Genomic DNA, 16,231 nt, shown 5'->3' with positions numbered 1-16,231 from the left:
TTACAGTGTACATACAATTTACTTAATGTGTTGGATCTTTTGGTGTTGCTCTTAATTCTGTTGCTGCTGTTGTTGTTGCTACTACTTCTGTTGCTGTTAGTGTTGTTGCTATTGTCGCTGTTACTATGCTTCTCTTGTTTCTGTTGCTGCTACTTCTTTTGTTGCTGTTGTTGCTGTTGTCGCTATCGCTATTATTGGTGTTGTTGCTGCTACTGCTGTTGCTGTTTGTTGTTGTTACTACTTCTTCTGTTGCTGCNAATCAGCACATTATATGATATTTCATTCTGAAACCAAAGCATAAATGTTTACAGTGTACACACAATTTACTTAATGTGTTGGATCTTTTGGTGTTGCTTTTAATTCTGTTGCTGCTGTTGTTGTTACTACTACTTCTGTTGCTGTTAGTGTTGTTGCTATTGTCGCTGTTACTATGCTTCTCTTGTTGCTGCTACTTCTTTTGTTGCTGTTGTTGCTGTTGTCGCTATCGCTATTATTGGTGTTGTTGCTGCTACTGCTGTTGCTGTTTGTTGTTGTTACTACTACTTCTGTTGCTGTTTGTTGTTGTTACTACTTCTTCTGTTGCTATTGTCGCTGTTACTATGCTTCTCTTGTTGCTGCTACTTCTTTTGTTGCTGTTGTTTCTGTTGTCGCTCTCGCTATTGTTGGTGTTGTTGCTGCTACTTCTGTTGTTGTTTCTGTTGTTGCTGTCGTTGCTGTTGCTACTGCTTCTGTTGTTGCTGCTGTTGATCCTGGTGCCGACGCTAGCGACAGTGCCATACGATCTTACATAAGGACTCTTGTTGAAGTCCCGGGTCGAAATGCATTCGCTTTGTACCACTTTCTGTTCCGTCATATCCCAATTGCTGATCTCAGGGTTGTCCAGCATGTACGTACTCTGCGTAATACTCATGCTTTTCAGTATCATTGTGCTAAAAGGAGAAAATACACGTAGTAAAGCAGACAGGAAAGTGAATCAATCTAATTCGAGGTGGTGAAAACTAACAGATTTAGCTCCACTCTCCCTTTAGGCATTTAGTATATTTTGCTAGACATAGCTCTATGATTGATGTTCTCTACTTGCGTCTTTAAAGCACAGTTGTCAACTGATCATGTGATCATCACACAGAAGATTATGACAGACACGAGGAGAATTGCAGGGTTTAAAAATATTATTCAGATTCTATCTATTTTCTGTGGGATTTGGAACACATTCCCAACTTTATTTATGCTAGAATCGAGTTATTTAACTTTTAATTTATGCGATTGATTAATCCAAAACAGACCACTTATAAGCTATCACATTTGATTTCACTTATCATATACGTGTAGAAAGAGCAGCTTGTCTTAGACGGTGGGGTTTCTGAATTTTATTCCTGACGCAGACTATCATGACAAGGTTTTCTTCTTTCTGCGCTGTCCCCACCCCCAATCTCATGCTGAGATAATATCTTGAAATCAGCCACGACCAATTCATTCCATGTTTTTTTTTACCAATTAATGATTCATCAATCATCCTAGGTAATATTTGTAACTCATTTTGTGTGTTTTGTTTATTGCATTCTTTCTATGAACAATATATTTGTTATATATTATGTTCTGAATTACTTTTTAAACTCTTTGTAATTTGTTTCGTTTTGTCCATGTCTGCAGCGGGCGAAACGTGCCAAAACATTCACAAATCGTAGCCACTTGCACGACGCTGAGTTTGCATTACGCTCAGACAAGGTGCCCAGGGACCCAGTTCCGCCATGCTGATCCGGTGAGTCACTTGCTCAACATCTGTAACATCTGAGAGGCTATACAATTTATTGGTTGCACTGACGTTGGCGTGACCTAGAACATGCCAGTGACTTTCTGTTCTGAGTTCTTTACATCGAAATGTTTCTTGCCAATATAAAGTATTTCGTTAAATATATATATATATATTGAAATTTGAGAGAGTCACAATATTGTNGTGTACCGCGGGTTGCTAGGCAGCACGGGTAAATAGGATTGCGAGAGACGACGGTGGTAACAGCGGTTACTACCGCTAGCGTTACTAGCAACACAGCGCCAGGCAACAAGGATACTTATTACGTGGCCGTTTTCTGTATTGTCCGATCAAGGCTACATGAGGGGCAGCGAAGGCTATTCACAGTGAGTCCTGGAGCTACCTACGAGTCAGTCCTCGAGCTACGTTAGTTCCGAGTTAGCCAGCAACCAGTCAGTTGTATTGTGGCATTTGTGATACTGCAGATAGCAGTAATCGTAAATCTGTAATTTGGGTGATTGTAAGTGCGAATGTGAAATAAAATTCGCTACATCAAATACATCTTGAAGTTATTTGTCGCGTTATACGCCCAATACGCGACAATATATTGAAATTTGAGAGAGTCACAATATTGTGTCGTATCGACCCATTGCTAGGCAACGGCTCGGTAAACACGTTCCCGCAGAAAGAGATTCTTGGTAAATAACCCGTTGCTAGGTAATGCGTACAAAAATACGTGACAATGCAGGACACGCATTGCTCGGCAACGGATGTGTTTTCTGTGCTGTGGCCCGACCCGAAGCTTCTATAACTAGAAGCCACAATAATTGGCAGTTCAGGTAGGTGAACCCGTGTGGAGGTGGGGTCAGTTACTTCCACCGTGACTCTGCGAGTCGTAGGAGGCCACGAAAAGAGAAGTCTCAACTCTGAGACAGTAAATTACGGTCGTGAGTCCCAAGGGACTGGGGCCCGAGAAAGACTACGCTGGCAAGCACCAGCAGCATATAAAAAGACAGACCCATCTTCTCGTTAGAGAGGGCGCCCCACAGAAACAAGACCGTAAGTGCCAAACAGTAATAAATATCTGGTCATGAGCCCAGATGGGGCTCCTCACCAAGATTAACTTACGGACTGTCCGTCAGTCGCAAAGTGATTTTAACTTTGACTTCACAGTTCAGTTGGAAGCCGTAGAGTGTCCAGTCGGAAGAAGATGAAAGTATGTCAGATAGTGATTTGTGAACTGTTGTATCCAGTTGGATAAAGTTCCAATAAATTCAATCATCAAATCCAAAGTCCATTTTATCAGTAACGCAAACTCCCCACACGTGACAATATTATATAGAGAAATTATGATAAAACATAGGAATGCCTAAAATATTCAGATCAGTTTCTTAGTAATTACAATGTACACGTGTATATATATATATACACACACACACACAATATTGTCACGTATCCGGAGTTTGTGTGAATAATAATAACGGAATTTCGGAATGTATGATTGGATTTATTAACACATTCTTGTATAATCACGCGTAATCACAATAGATTACAATGACTCACAGTGAAACTTCAGTCGAACTCTTCTTCCTTGACTGCCAAAGACTCGCCCAATTCTCGTTCTGATGTGATTGTGTTCTGTACTACTTATATAATATAAAGGCGGACACATAGAAAACACCGCTTCCTCTGTTGTTGTGTTTACAGCTCCGTTGCATAGAAATGGATGTTATCCGATTGTTGCCTGCGTATTCGTCGTGGCGGGAATGTGTTTACCGAGTCGTGCCCAGCAACAGGTCTACATGTCACAATGTGCAGGCTATGCACACCTTTGGATTTATCTTCAGGCTATATCCGAGTAATGCTGCAAGACTTCCTGATGTACTGATGGCGCTGATGTCAAATAATGTCCCTCCACTGCTTTGAATGACACACTTTCATTGTAACTACGTCTAGAATCCCCAAATTGGATCGTAGTTTCATAAGCTGGGTTGTTCCTGAGCCATGCATTCCAGAGAAGACAATGATTTGCAATGCTAAGAACTTGGGTCGCCTAATTAGCAGGCTTCGTGTGCTACACCACTTGAATTACTCTATACTCGGTTCCTCGGTGTTTGAGAGATGGAGCAAACAGCTTGAAGAAGTAGGGCATGACAGAGAGAACCTCCAAAAGCGAAACTGCACAGAGTTTCTCAGCTTAAACGAGAAACCGATGCAATCCATTATTCATAAATACCATATGAATTTGCTGTAGGCTTTGGACGTCAAAATAAATATTCCAAGATACCTGCTCAGCATGGATAAGCACGTTACCCACGGAAACGAATTTTATTGGCCTGTCGTTCCACGTGACAGTGGATGTCGAATACGATACCTCGAAGGCAGGAATTAAAGAATGAATCAATTTTACTGTGTATATTAATTTCTATATTACCTTCCTTCCATTTTATTTTTTTTTCTTACTGGTGAACTACTTCTGTATGGGCAGCTAGTGTTTGACAACGAGGCCAATGTTTTCATAGCTGGTAGTAACATTATTAAGACGCGTTTGTGGCCTTGTCTCTTAGTGAAGAAAGGAAGGGGTGAACATGTATTCAGATTCACAAATGTAGGAGAACAGAGGATAGGTCCAGTCTGAACACTTTCTCTCTCCTGTTCTTTCATTGTGTTTGTTCGTTTGCTTGTTTGTTTCTTTTTTCTTTGTTTCTTCTTTCCTTGCTTCTTTTCTTTCTTCCTTCCATCCTTTCGTTCCGTTAGGCTGTTTCTTTATATTGACAGTTTGCATTCACGTTTACCTTTCTTGCCGTTAGTCCCGGTTATATTCTCGCTTGTTCAAGGTACACAAGGTCCTTTGAGAGTGATTCGAAAATCCAAAGAGCTGAGGAAAGGCACATTTCTCCCTCATGAATTAATATGTCCCGGTTACCTACATTGCATTTCGATAGAACTCACCTCAAGAAATTCCACAATATTTCAGTTTTGTGGGACAGGGAAGTGTGAATCTTGGGGTGGGCAAAGTGGGCGAGAGACCACGCTTTGCCTCATTTTTTTTTGTGTATCCATCACATGTCGCTAGCGCGTAAGGGTTTGTAAAGAACACTAATGAGTAAATTATGATTCCTCTTGGAATGTGTCGCCCTGTCGCCTGATATGCTGTTACAGATATTTAGGAAGAACATAGTACTGATTCTAACTTCAGACGTTCTTCTGAATCTTCGCTAGGAACCTATAAGACTACATGGTGCCGCATCTCAGAAAAATGTGACTGTATTACGTTTGTCAGACATAACCTCAAAGATCCGCTCCGTCGTCGTAACACTAATTGCTAATAACCGAATCACCCGTCACACAAGATTTGTAGATACGTTTATTAACTATTTAACTTGCGTAGTTCCAATAATTCATTAGCTATCGCCTACAAACTTTTGACAAAATATATTTTACATTTCTGCCTGTATCCAAGTTCTTATTTTGTATTCTACAATAGACATTATCATAGTACAATATTTTCATGATATATTACAGCACAGAATTCCAAAATACAATAGTCAAACTTCGCAAGGCCCACCATGACAATACTATTTATTCATTGTAGTGCATGAGAAGTCACCTCTAGATGTTTATTCGAAATTTTCATGATAATACATCAGGTATTTAAAATTATTAGAATATGATACAGTAAATCAGTGTTTTGTTATTAAGTACGGAAAGGTGGCTGAAGTGTGTACTGATATAATGAGAAGTTATCTTGTTTTGAAGCAATTGCTTTTATAAACAACTTACGTCCCTTATTTCAGTTTTTTTTCTCAGTTCACTGTTATTTCCCTGCACATCAATATACAGTCTTCTTGCAAACGAATTGTCGCTGCAAGCACGAGCCTCCCTACTTTGTTTTCGTGATATTCTTTAGCTACATATGAATGCTGCACGCCGCTTCTAACTCAGACCTACTCAACTCTCTACTTCCACATTTTTGTTCAGACGTAGTCGGTCTGAAACTCTATGGTCGGTAATATGGGCTACTTGGTTGAAGAAGAGCTAGCAGCTGCCTGGAGGGGGCGAAGTCAAGAAGCTTTCAGAGAGAGGCCAGCGCAACTGGCATGTGACCTGCGATCCTGGTCTCGGTCCGCACGAGAATAGTACTTAAGTGTGAGCAGTTCATGGCAGAGAAGGCTGACCATATGACAGAGACACTAGAGAAAAGAAGTATACTTTTTGGTCAGATACAGAGTGGCTCCACAGTTTCAAATGTGATGTTCGGAACAAAATTATGGAAACGAATATCTGTATACCAAAAACTGAGTAATGATGAAATGCTGCTGTGGGCAATTTGTAATTTGAGGATTTCTGTCTTTTGGGATATAACACCCCGTAGTCTTATGAAAGTCAACTGATATTTTTCTCTTCTATATTCAGGGTCGAAGAGTAAGCCATTTTGAACATGTTATAGTGGTGTAAGCCCAGGATATATATTGTCGTGTTCAACATTTAGCTGTCAATTCTTGTTGAAGTGAACGTGTGTATGCTAATAATAACAAATATTCCCATAACTCCGTAACCGCTAAGAATCGGGCGAATGTTTATATACAGTACCTCAGTCAGAATGAACCCCGGAAGGTCCTCATGATGTGACGGCATAAATTAGTTAAACACCCTGTATAACTTTAAATAATTTGGATGACAGTGAATAATGATTTGGAAAGGATGTGGACAAAAGCATCCGTGGCCTAATTTAAGCTATTTCACCGGCATTTTCCTCAAGGAACGGATCATAGTCATGATAGTATTCCGTCAGAGATTCGAATCAGCAACCTGTCCAATACAAGTCAGAAGCGTTAAAATTTGAAAGAAAAATGTCAATGTTACATTATCAAGTCAGTCTATTTATTACGAAATTTCTTTCTCTCATTGCTGCTTTATCAGCAACACTCTTTCCTCAAGGAAAGATAAACTCATGAGACCGACCTGGCGATTGCGTGTCCTCGTGTCCTCTCCTTTCATTTCAACTTTTTATCCACACAACCAATTTTCACGGAACTTATGACATTGGAAGCACCCGAACGCCGTAATTCTTAATTTCTTACGATGACTAAATAACAACATGGCGGATATTCAAATTTGTGAGATGAAAGCCACAGCTCCTTTGATATTCTGAAGTGACGCATAAGAATAATTCTTGAAAAAATATGTAACTTCTGTCACAGTGATATTTCTGTAGACGCTAAAGTGACAACATTGCGGCCATTAAAATATGTAATTTAGCTTCCGGTTTCTTGGTGATAGCTAGCGGGTCACTGGATGCACGCATTTTAAATTCGTAGAGAGAGAGAGAGAAATCGTATACATTCTGCATAGAAACGTATTTAAATTGGCGGTAAAAAGCATTGCCACAATTCGAAATTTTAGGTTGTATTCGACACATTCAAGCTACTCGTATACAAACTTTGTATTCAAATGATAATTTGTTCACAAAAATAAAACAGTGGCAGCAGCAGCAGCAGCAGCAGCAGCAGCAGTAGTAGTAGTAGTAGTAGTAGTAGTAGTAGTAGTAGTAGTAGTAGTAGTAGTAGTCGTAGTCGTAGTCGTAGTCGTAGTCGTAGTCGTAGTCGTAGTCGTAGTCGTAGTCGTAGTCGTAGTCGTAGTCGTAGTCGTAGTCGTAGTCGTAGTAGTCGAACTGTTCCGAAATTCCTGGTTCATATTGCTTTTTTGTATTAAGTATAGATATATTTACTATCTTTTATCAGGGTTTCAGAATCCATTATTATCTCCATGTCTATCTTTTCGAGGGATATTTTCAGTTTTCTTTCCTCAGTCTCAACTGGCAACACGGTTCTCTGACTATACTAGAAATTGTGTTAGGGTCAATAAAGGATATCCTCCCCTTTCCTTCACTTTCTGTCTATCAATCCCAGCTAACAACTTTCAGCACCGTGATTGATTTTAACTGAAACTTGATGTGAATGCATCCGTTGGAAATTTCCCTATCATAATTTTTAAATTTCCTGACATGGCAACCGCGCAAACATTTTGAATTAGAAGAGGCATTAATGCCATTTAAAGCAAGATACTGTAATTCTATGTGACGGTGCCTCGAATTTATAACATGGAACACTGGTAAGTGCAACACAGCGAGAATATTCGTGGTCCATTTGTAATTAGGTAACTTACGGATGATTGCGTGATGCAATTTTCATATGTACGACAACAGGTGTGTAAGTTGAGTAACTCGTAGTTAAAACATGATAATTTAATTACATTATTTATTTATGTGCGTCAGTAATAATAGTGGCTGGCGATAAACAATATAGGCCTCTAAGAGAGCAGCGAGAGAGGAAGAGAGAGAGAGTTATCCCTGTGCTTAACTAATAAAGTACTACACCATGAAGGCGTATGGGGGGATTGAATGTATAGATCCACATTTTCTTGACCTCGGCACTAGATGAGGGTGAATATGTAGACCTCTAAGGGGAACAAAAATCTTTCCAGAATTTTGGGGACGAAACATTTTGAAAAGAGCCCACTTGTCACAACAAAAATCGCTAGGACAATAACATTAAGATCGATCTTGTGAAAAAAGGTTGTGAGGATGAATGACGGATGAAACGACCCAGACCATGCCCAGTGGCGGGCTCTAATATTTATGGACTATAATCCTTTTTATAGTAGGGCCAACCAGATATATTAGTAGTGATAATGATTATATTTGTTATGATGGATCGCGTGCATTTCCGCCCTCTCACATTCTCCTTGCTTCGGCAGCCACACAGTGAGGACGGGCCTCGCTCTGGCGCCCTCGTGACAAGGGTCCAGGAGTGTACTTAACCTCTGGGCACCAGCTGTGCAGGAAGCTGAGAGGTCGTGGGCGGCCTCATTACCACTCGCCTAAATTGCCATAAACTGCGTTGCTTCTGTAATTCCTTACGTCCGCCCAAGCAGAAGCAACTTTCACCGTTTAAAGTGACTGGGATATTATTATAACCGATCCTGTAACGCACATCTGTGCGTATTCATTCTCTTACAAGTGCTGACTCTCCTTACCTCGTGCTCTTTCGCAGTAGCTTACAGAGCACAGTGTTACGCTCTGTTACTTGGACGGACGCAACTGACTCAGGTTCGTGTCCAATAACTGCCTTTCGTATTAGCGGTGCTGAACCATAGATTTCTGCTGCATAGAATTTATTAATAATGGAAGGGTCAGGTCGCCTGCAGACATGCCTACACAGATCTGGGCCATCCAATGCAACAAGCAAGACAGAAAAAGTTTCAGCTGATTTTCCGAAGACGGCAGCGGGATTGTCCTTACAAGTATGAATATGCCCGAATGTGTATAGGATATTGGTGGGAAAGCCAGAAGGAAAGAGACGACTGGGAAGATCAAGGCATAGGTGGGTGGACAATATTAAAATGGATCTTAGAAAGAGAGGATTGGATTGATCTGGCTCAGGAGAGGGACCACTGGAGGGCTCTTGTGAACACGGTAAAGAACCTTCGGGTTCCATAAAATTCTGGGAAATTCTTGAGTGGCTGCAGAATTTGCAGCTCCTCCAGAAGGGCTCAGCTCCATGAGTAAGTAAGTAAGTAAGTATGAATATGCCGCCATTTTCCGTCGGTACAAATCAATGCAAACAAAGGTTTATTTGTTTTTTCCTGGCATACTATAGCGACGCTGTCTTCATATCTGACTCAGATCTTGTTCGTATAACGTCCAAATACTAGATAACAGTTAACAGTGAACTGGAAAGGATGTGGAGAAGAAGTGGTCGTGGCTAATTTAACGTACTGTCCTGGAATTTATCCGAAGGGGCTGATGACACCCATGGAAACCATGTCAGGAATTCTGGCGTCCCAGCCGAGATTTAAACTGAGTATTTCTCTAACAGAAAACAGAATCGCTACAACTTCAAGCCAACTTGATCGGTTGCAACAATGCGCGTTTGTGTTCTGCCCTACAGAGGCAAGCCCATTTCACTCGCAGTCATGTGATATGAGCGGTTGCAACAATGCGCGTTTGTGTTCTGCCCTACAGAGGCAAGCCCATTTCACTCGCAGTCATGTGATATGATCGGTTGCAACAATGCGCGTTTGTGTTCTGGCCTACAGAGGCAAGCCCATTTCACTCTCAGTCACGTGATATGGCTCATTCCGCGATATATTTTGTTATAGTTTATTACCGTCAATATTTATTCATTGTAGAGAAACATGGTAATGAAAAAATGTTGATGGTAATAAATTGTAATAAAACACATTATTGAACACCAAAGCAGACATACCAGTATTCAAGTAAAAATTTTCCACAGTAGCTAGATCGGCGAAAAACCTCACTGACACAATACAAACACACGTGTACTATCCTGCAACATACTCGTATATGCGAGTAAACTTAAGTGTTATGACTAGCTCGTTCTACCGTATTCAATTTGCACAAAGAGTTGATTTTGGCTCAACTGATGGATAAGTTCCTCTTTATATTCAACCCAAATTTTACAATCATATTCATAAAACCCGACATGCTTAGCCAGTTCAATCCACTCCCAATTTTTATGTACCCTTTTATTAAGTTAAATTTGAATATAATCCTCCCTTGTATGCCTTGAACGACAAAATGTTCTCTTCCCTTCGTGTTACGTTTTCCCTCCATTTTAGTCCTAACTTACTTTATCATTTATGTGAAGTGCATATGATATGAATCTTCTAGTGGTGTAACTATCTAGAATACTTGCTGATTTATCTCTCTTGCAGTCAGATATGAAATTTCCTTCCTTTCAAACTAACAGATCACTCCATGAATGTCTTATTGCTTGCAAAATGCGATATACTCTTCAAGTACATAATTAACAGTGGTCTAAGATATTGGCTCGGGCCGTGCCATAGCTCAAGCAGTTAATCGCTGGCTTCCCACCGTGGCGGCCCGGGTTCGATCCCGGGTCGGGTCAAGTGGGAATTGTGGTGGACAAAATAGTGCTGGCGAGCAGTCTAAGGCATGCACTGTCTTCGCTCGCTCGGAAGCCGGGATCGTGGGTTCGAATCCCACTCAGGGCATGGATGTTTGTCTACAGGTAGAGGCCTTGCGACGAGATGATCATTCGCCCAAGGAGTCCTACCGAATGTGCAAGATCTAGTAAACCGAAGTGAAACGGAGAGTTTCATGGAGGTAGGCCTAGGCCAAAATGAGGGCTGTAGCGCCAATGAAAAAAAGAGCGGTGCTGGGGTAGGTTTTCTCTGAGTACTTCGGTTTCCCCTGCCAATCTTCATTCCACCAATTGCTCCACAATCACTCTCACCTATCATCTCGTGCTGTTACAATAGGCCAGAAGTGGCCGCAGTACAAGGGACTTAATCCCACCCCACTAGCAATAAAGAAAAAGACATTGCCTCCCAAAATTTTTTCTGGTAACGGCCCCTTGTTTTTTTCACAACGACGTCCCCAGTGCCCCTTTTTCTGCAATCTAAAGAACATTCTTCAAATAGCGGTTTGCGCAACCCACTGAGGGGCTAAAAGAAAACAAGATACTGCATTTAGTAACTACTTGACACTGAATTCGGAATGCAATGGATGGGCTTGAATGGCTACGAGTTTCTTTCTGTCTCGTCTCTAAAATCATTTCTGTCATAAGTAAGCAAACAACGCGTCGGAGGGGCCAAAATCAAGCACTCATTTGGCCCCTTTGCCTCTTGGAGCCGTCTAATGTAATCCCACAGCCCGCAGGGAGCGGTACAGATCACTTAGGGGACCACTGGTCTGAAAGTAGTTTCTTATGACAGATAATCTGCAACAAATTGTAAGAGGAGACTCCGGTGAACTGTTTACGTTGTACACTGCCAGACTCTATGAACTCAATTAGCTTTCATCGAATCAGACAACACACGAGCCGCTTCCATTGTGGAAATCAATAGAGAAATGAGTTTTAAAATGAATTTTTATTACGAAACTGGATTTCGTGTGTCTGTGCTGGAGATCGCAATGTGCTTGAGAGATATGTTGTTGTAGGGTATCTTGTCGGAAAACGCCCTAATCTGATTGATGTTGTAGTAATCACCGTTTCAAAATAGCAGTGAATGACGTCTGCATTGTGCTATATGAAAACACTGTCAAGTGTATGAGTAACTATAGTCGGGGTTTGGATTGGTAATTGAATTTATCAGACACTTACAGATCGTACTTACAAGTAACTATAGCGCTATCGGAAATTTTCTATTATTATACACTGCAGCACACACAACGTCTTTTTAGTCTGCTGTATCTTCACCGGTTATGGCCTGCTAACGGTTTACAAGGTCGTAGCTTCCTCAGCTTCCGTTTTTACGTGCTTACTGGCCGAGAACTGTCTCACAACTAACTAAATCCTAGACTTGTCCTGCTTACAACACATCGTCACGGACCACATAGAAAATACCCTTCCAGCAGTTTGACTGTTGCGTCACGCAGCTGTCGCACGGGCCTCTTAGAGAACACAGTTTCCCAGAGAGATCATCGGTGCGTGTTAGGATGAATCTGATTCTTAGGAACGGGAGTTGCTTACATAGACATTACTTAGCAATGGGTCTACTTGCTAAAAATTGATGTACTTTTTATAGTACGCCACCCATAGATAATGCCTAGACGGTGTCGGTTGTATTGCGTTTAGGTATTAGGCTGAACCCAGAAGGACAGAGTTATGTCAAACTGAATGTCATTCAGAGCACGTTTCGTAAGAGCTATATGGATGAATTACCAGCCTTCCAGAAACGTTTCAGGAAGCATCACTAGACCGAATTTGCACGAGCAGTGAAAGAGCACGTAGTACATAGATCTCAAAGGGAAAATTAGTGACGCAAATTTTATGTTGAATATGGGATTCACGATGGATGCTTTGGCTGAACTCGACCATCTGTCATTTGGAAATGTTACATTGTCAGAAACATCATGTTTCATCCAATGACTTAAACCTCACAGTAATTTTATGAAAATATATAAAACTAAAACATTTCAAGGAATTAAATTAAAACTAGGAAAGGTATACAAGATCAACTGAGGAAGATTTACTTCAGAAACTAGGAACTAAACATAAATATTCCGGTTCAGTAGCAGATCTTTTAATACGTCTTCAAGAAGTGACTCGTTGCCGAACAGGTAATGTGTAATCAGTTGATTCAAAATGTGGAGCTTTTTGGAAGACCAAAGCGACCTAGGGAAACCGATCCTTATATTGTGATTAAGCATGTTCCTGAGTTGACTAATGAAACAATGCATGGGTCAGTAGTTCAGTTCACGTATTTCGTGAATAATTTAATGGTGGAGATTGTGACAAAGCTGCTAATAAATTCCAGCCACTTGCAGCAGCTGTCAATACATTGTCAATATCTGCTGCTGGATGTGGCCTGTCGTTCAGTACCATGAACACTGCCACATTCTCTGCTCGAGGCTCTACGTTTTTTTAAAAATTGGCTGCTGTTTTGATGTGCATCTCTTCAGTTGGCTCTGCAATGCTTGAATTTTATCCAGAAATCAACTCGAAAATGGCCAGAAAAAGCCACCGTCAAGCAGACTACACATCTTGGTCAACTTGTATGAAATATCCGGTAGTGAAAATACCTGGAATATTTCCTAATGGTATGTAAAACATGTAAAACATGTAAAACGGTCTGTTTCTATGCTTTTGTAAAAGGAATATAAAAGCACTACTTAAAAATATATATTGATAGGAGTGCGTTTATGTACGTACTTACTTACTTATGGAGCTGAGCACTTCTTGGGGAGCCGCCAAATCTGCAGCTACTCAAGAATTTTCCAGCATTTTATGGAGCCCGAAGGTTTATTACCGTGTTACAGTGCCCTCCACTGGTCCCTATCCTGAGCCAGATCAATCCAATCCATACCATCCAATCCTCTCTTTCTAAGATCCATTTTAATATTGTCCACCCACCTATGCCTTGGTCTTCCCAGTGGTCTCTTTCTTTTTGCCTTTCCCACCAATATCCTATATGCACTCATCTTCTCTCTCATTCGTGCTACATGACCTGCCCACATCATCCTCCTTGACTTTGATCATTCTAACTATACTTGGAGAAGAGTACAAGTTATGAAGCTCCACATTATGCAGTTTTCTCCAACCTCCTGTCACTTCATCTCTCTTCGGTCCAAATATTCTGAGTAGATGATAGTAAAGTAAAAGTAAAGCTATCCCTGTAACAGGCCATGAAGGCCCACAGGGTTGTGAGACGTTGAGGGTCCCACATTATCTAGACAATCGGCTCAAAGATGGCGGTAAGGTCGTCAGCCTTACACGCCAGCCGCGCTTTACTCCACAGGAAAAATATTTATTTAATTCCTGGTACTCATTTCTGTTAGAGGCTGAGTGAACCCCAGGATAGTATGCAAATAAGTTTTGTGTTTGCTTGTTTATACTTGTTTAAATAAAGGTATCTCTTATAAATGTGAGGAGAATTAAAATATATGTTTAATGCTAAAACCATGGCCTTGTCTCCCCCTCCAAATTTAAGAACTCCTTCATCTATAACAGAGCAAGGGGAATCACATATTTGTAAATGGTGTNTTTAAGGGCGGAAAAATTCAGGGAACAAGTCCTCCGGGAGGGACTTTAAGCCGTGGGTCCCGTGTCGTAGCTTTACGGCACGTAAAAGAACCTCATATCTCCAAAGGAGGTCACTGAGCCAAATTTAAGGACGTTTCCCGCCCAACAAGTAGTCTCTAACACCTCTGATAGATGGGGGAAGCATTATAGATACCGCCAAGCTAGTGGAGGCCGAACTCGCTGGCACGGTCGGGACTGATGGTACGCACCAATATCGGTAGGATATAGAGACTGGTAAAATATCATAGAGGGAAGCACAATGGACCAATACTGGTCTAAGTGCATGGGGAAACACACCCTCTCCAATAACTAACTAATTAACTAAGCTTTCACTCTTTTCGTTTGGATCTTGTTAGGCGCAGTGGAACACGGAGCGCCCTATGTGTAGGCTTGTCCGTTCGTATCTCGGTAAGCCTATCGGCTGCAGTCTCATTTAAACGATAAAACCGGGCGAAATGAGATGTCTATGTGTTACACTGGGTAACTATGTAAACATATAAGTAACGGCGAAAGCAGATATCTCTGTGAAGTAAGAATTATCATTGGAACCAATTATCCCCTTGAAATGATGAGTCTTTTTGAAAGTAGCCATTCCGTTAATGATAACAAGCAGTAAAACGAGATAAGTCAGTGAAGTCACAAAGGCCTATTTCTGTGAAATGAAAACTGTCACTGAAACAAAACTAAGGCAGAAAAGAGTCTCAGTGAAACTGAAACTCCATAAAACCAAATATCACTTTGAAATGAGAATTCTCACTGAAATTAGCTTTCTCTAATAAATCATGTGTTACTTTGATATGATATGCTCAGAGAAATTGGACATTTCATTGAAATTAGGTATCACACTGAAATTATAGCTCTCAGTAAAGCAAAAACTACCCCTGGAAGGTAGTCACCTAGTGAAAGAATAAGGTAAGGTAAAAAAGATAACTGACACACTCTATCCCCAAAAGTTGGTACTAACTTTGCCGACAAGCGGCGGTCTCTCGGTCGGTATAGTTCGCTTGCGGACTAAAATCATGGAGTTATTATTATTGTATTAGTTATAAAAGGTAACAGTCCATGGAGGCCCATAGGACTGTGAGACGTCGAGGCTCCCACACTTTCTAGTCAGCCGGCTCACAGATGGCGGTGAGGTTGTCAGCCTTACGCGCCGTCCGCCTTTTACCCCCATAAAGATTCCTGGTACTCATTTCTGTTAGAGACTGAGTCGACCCCAGGGCCATAGTGCGACTAGAAGGATTAGGTCAATTGAAAAATTCACCTCATCGGAACTCGAACCAGCGACCTTCCGGTTTGTAGCATAGTGCCTCACCAACTAAGCTACCGCGTGCCCCAGTGAATGAAGAGCCATTGAAATTAGAGCCCAAATTTATAATTTTCAGACAGGACTGCTGATTCAGATTGAGCGTCATCTTCCGTGAAGTGGCAATGTCAGTTTCAGTCGAAACCAAGTGAAGAACTTCCAGAGATGAGCGTGTGGGTGCAAGGACAGACACGGCCTCGCAGAAATACGCTTAATTTTTGCAGTTTGTGTAAGGAATAAACAAAACCAGAAAACTAAGTTCAGTACTTTAATTTTACGATCATTCCTCGTCGAAACATGGAGCTGAGCTGCCAGGCTCCAATCAGAGTATTCCATCAGCTTTAAATGTCCGTGCCATTAGTTAGTTCGTCGCCGTTTCACTACGAATTGGAGCACAAGGGATTCAATACACAAATATGTCTGCATGCAGCCAACATGTTCCAGTAGACTGGGATTATATCTCACTTTAAATTCGGATTTAATGGCAGGATAATGAAAAGGGAGTTATCAGCAAGGTTTCTGATATTCATATAATTAATTTGTGAATGATAAAAATTACTTTAGGATTAGTAATTTATTTACAGGGTAAATAAAGTTTCAAGA

The 16,231-nt window shown here is 41.0% G+C and overlaps 1 long non-coding RNA gene across 1 annotated transcript in view; it reads left to right on the top strand.

Annotated features, from left to right (window-relative positions):
* LOC117282978 overlaps positions 1-16,231 on the top strand; it is a 246,024-nt gene that overhangs the window by 166,294 nt on the left and 63,499 nt on the right. Inside the window, exon 3 of the long non-coding RNA XR_004513960.1 lies at positions 1,651-1,759. This is a non-coding gene — a long non-coding RNA (uncharacterized LOC117282978). The remainder of the gene's footprint in view (positions 1-1,650; positions 1,760-16,231) is intronic.

Source organism: Cryptotermes secundus, unplaced genomic scaffold, assembly GCF_002891405.2.
Source record: "Cryptotermes secundus unplaced genomic scaffold, Csec_1.0 scaffold407, whole genome shotgun sequence".
Lineage (NCBI taxonomy): Eukaryota > Metazoa > Arthropoda > Insecta > Blattodea > Kalotermitidae > Cryptotermes > Cryptotermes secundus.
The sequence above is the reverse complement of the archived record's forward strand: the minus strand, read 5'-3'. Positions and strand labels throughout refer to the sequence as shown.